This window comes from Pinus tabuliformis, chromosome 1_2 (assembly GCF_031772625.1).
Source record: "Pinus tabuliformis cultivar Carrire ecotype Pingquan chromosome 1_2, CPIR1, whole genome shotgun sequence".
NCBI classification, from domain to species: Eukaryota; Viridiplantae; Streptophyta; class Pinopsida; order Pinales; family Pinaceae; genus Pinus; species Pinus tabuliformis.
The window spans coordinates 983565524-983569324 of record NC_142298.1 but is presented as its reverse complement, the minus strand read 5'-3'; positions in this window follow the sequence as shown (position 1 = coordinate 983569324).

Below are 3801 nucleotides of genomic sequence, written 5' to 3'. Positions count from 1 at the left end.
GTTGGCCGAAAAGTGAAGAAATGAAACAACAACAACAGAAGTGTGGGCAGCGCACGACGTAGCACAGAAAGCAACCGAGTAGGAGAAGGACGTAGCAATAGCATTAGCACAGGAAGCAGCTGTGAAAACGGCCAAGGGCCAAACAACGTCTTTACAAGGCCAGGCAGCAGAGGAAGCAGAAACAAAAGAAGGAGGCACAAAACCACGAACCACATCCACACAACTGAAGTGCCAACACCCAGCAAAATGGGCAGGATCACGGAAGAAGGTCAAGGCCTTAGAACTGTCCATTGACCTAATCACCCTAACTGAGGGTGATCTGCATAAAATCAACGAGACGGTGTGCTATGTCACAAATGAAGCTCTCTAGGATTTCATGCAAGAGCACTAGACTATGTTGGGGGCCCTTAGAGTTTAGTTGCAGGACTTACAGGCTCGCACCCCTCAGGTTGGTACCCTTTCCACCAACCTTGTTGTCGGATCCACGACAGCAGAGTAGATGTTGCGCGCGTGGATGACGATAACAATAGTGCTTCTGGAAGGGGCACTTGTGACATAAAATGAGGCTAAGTGGCCTTCTATTAGCACGTTGAAAGGTCTCGGTGTTAATCTCACCGCTCTTCCGCGCGAGACATTATATGTGTTGCACGAGGTGCGAGCTAGGGAGATCCGTGCGCTCCAAGTCCTCAGTGAGCAAAAGATAAATATTGGACAACTCAGCTTGCAGCACGACGAATTAGTGTCACAAAATCAACAGCTAGTGCAGGTGATAGAAGACACTTGCCGAAGCATCCCGAAGCTGGCCATCCCAGTAGATATACCAGCGGAGGTGCAAATCCACAGGTTAGCAGCAGGAGTCCACGAGGCCAGGGAGGAAACGACAAAGGTTCAGCTAGAGCTGAATCTTCAGATCCCCGAGCTGCGGTTAAAGGCACATCCATGCACTCCCCTGGAAGTTAGAGAACAGTGCGCTAGCGCTATCATAGTGGGATTGGAGGAAATGAGAGGTGCAGTGCAAGACTGCACTAGCATGTTGGAAGAATCACTTGAGGTCCTCACAACTTTGCAGGAGGACCCCAACATCCAGCGCTTAGAGACAGAGGCGCGAGAACTCCAACAACAGTATGATAGTGTCCAAGGAACTGTGCAGATAGTGGTCCTCACCCAGCAGCTTTCGAGGATGCAATACGCTAATGCACTAAAGGAGCAAGTGGATGCAGCACGACATAAGGAGGCAGTTCTCAAAGCGCATGTCCAACCTTGGATTGACGAGGCCTTCACCATCACGGCAGCCATCGAATGCAAGTGCGTGCACATATAAGGGATGCACACATTAATGTAGAGAAGCAATCCAGACACATAGGTCTCAGAACAACGCATGCAGCAGATCCAGCAAGCAGCACCTCAGTGCTCTGTTGACCTCCACGCAGTTTGAGAACAGTTGGAGGGACTCCACGCAAAGATCGCCGCGCCGATAGAGTGACTCGAGGGCGAGTCACGATGTTTGTGTTGGGGGCCTGTTGGGCATGGAATCCCCCCCAAGTCATGTTTTGGTGCTCAAAGCCCATGTTTTGACCCAATCTTGTTGTAAACGTCCATGAATTGCAGGCGCGGAGCATGAAAAGTATGATAAAGTCACAAGGTTGTCCACGCTAGTTTTGTAATGTAATGTCGGCTGGATAGACCTACCCATGGTCTGCGAACCATGGGTTATAAATAGGGTGAGGCTCTAAGTGTAAAAGGGGAGGAAGTAGAGAGATAGGAAGAGAGGCTAAGGAAGTAAGGTGAAGCGTGTCTTTGGGTTGTAGAGTAGGAGAAGGCTCTGTAGCTGAGTGCGCAGACCCCTGCAACTGAGTGCGCAGGGTGAAATCGAGTCTATAACCAAAGAAGGAGTTAATAAAGAGAATTTTTATCACAATTCTATGTATTTGTTCTTGGGTTAATGCATGTTTGATCTAAATTGCAAAGATACTGTTTATTTACTGCGTGCACCTGTATGAAAGGTTTATGTTGTTAAACTTAAAACATGCAAGTAGGCTAAAATAATCAACTAACATTGGAATACTAGTAATTTCTTGGATAATATTGTAGGAGCGTAGCGCTCGGCCCCCGAGTAGGGCTGCACGAAGGTAGTATATCAGGCTGCGAGGTACGGGACAGTGCGTGAAGCAACTTACACACAGGGTCAAACCGCAAACCACTTGACCTCATCAGACATCTCCAGGGTGTGGAAGCCTGGTTCTAGCACCACCCCATACTACTTCGGGTGAGACCTCACTCCACGCTTCGCGGACTATTGCTGAAAGGGCTAGTAGTAACGGGATTTTTTTGGCTAACTTAACTTTGAACCTAGGTCAGGCCCTAATAAGCCAACAGATAGCTACCTGATGAAGCTGGGATTTACTAGGAGTGAAGCCAATCCAAACCTTCACTTTAAGGTTGAGGATGACAAGCCTCTCATACTGGTGGTGTATGTAGACAACCTCTTTCTCATAGGTGCAGACCCCCTCACTCACAAATGTAAGAGGGAGTTGGTTTCTGAATTTGAGATGAAGGACCTAGGACTGTTGCACTATTTCCTAGGGCTAGAAGTCTCGGAAAAGCCAAGAGAAATTTTCCTATGTCAAGGAAAATACATGGTGACGATATTGGAGAGATTTGGTATGGTAGATTGCAAGCTCGTGACTACCCCGATGGAGCTTAACTTCAAGAAGGTATGTGGTAGTGCTACTAGACCTTCTTTGGGAAATGCTTCTGAGTATCTTCAACTGATACAAGTAATAATATTCTTGGTGAACTCCCATCCAGATATATGTTTTGCAGTCAACACGTTGAGCCAATATATGGTTGAGCCTCATCTCTCACATTGGATTGGTACCAAGAATCTTCTGAGATATCTTCAAGGCACAATCACTCATGGGTTGAGATACACTACCGAATATGTGAGGCTACATGGATACTCCGATGTTGATTGGGTAGGAAATGTGGTGGACCGAAAGATCACTTTTGGGTCTTGTTTCTCTTTGGGTTTTGCCTCGATATCCTGGATGAGCAGGAAGTAGAAGTCGGTCGCTTTGAGAACCACTGAGGTAGAGTACATTGCTGTGAGTATGGCCTCCTGTGAGGCTGTTTGGTTGAGGAAGACCTTCAGTGAGATATTTAGACATACATTGGAGACTACCTTGATACTTTGTGACAACCATGGTGGGATTCATTTGTTCAAGAATCCCATATTTCATGATCACTCCAAGCACATCGATATCAAGTACCACTTTATCCGGGATATGGTACAACGAGGAGCAATAAGGCTCCATCATATTGGGACAGATGACCAGGTCACCAACATTCTGATGAAGCCACTGGGAAAGGTCAAATTCTTGACTTTCTGAGAATGACTAGGAGTCGTTCAGGGACCCTCTTATGAGGGTCTTGTATCATGCTTACATTGAGATTTGGGAGCTCCAGGGGGCTTGGGGTACTTCTTAGAGTGACGAGTGACAATAGGGTGACTCACCCTCCCCTAGTGGTGCACTCTGTATAGGGTGAATGATTCAACCTTCCCCTGTGATACCCCGTGGTGACATGTAGGTAGGAAGAATGGTTCATCCTTCTCCTGCTGAGGCATCCTACCCATGCAATCTTAGATGCATGGGAAGTACCTCTCATCGGGCCAATGAGTAGGGAAATTAGGATAGGGACCATAGTAGTATCGATGGACACATCGTGTATCTACCATACTCCCTATGCTAGGATTCCATTGATCTGGGATCAATTGGAACTGACTTCAGGTCAGTGAGGGTG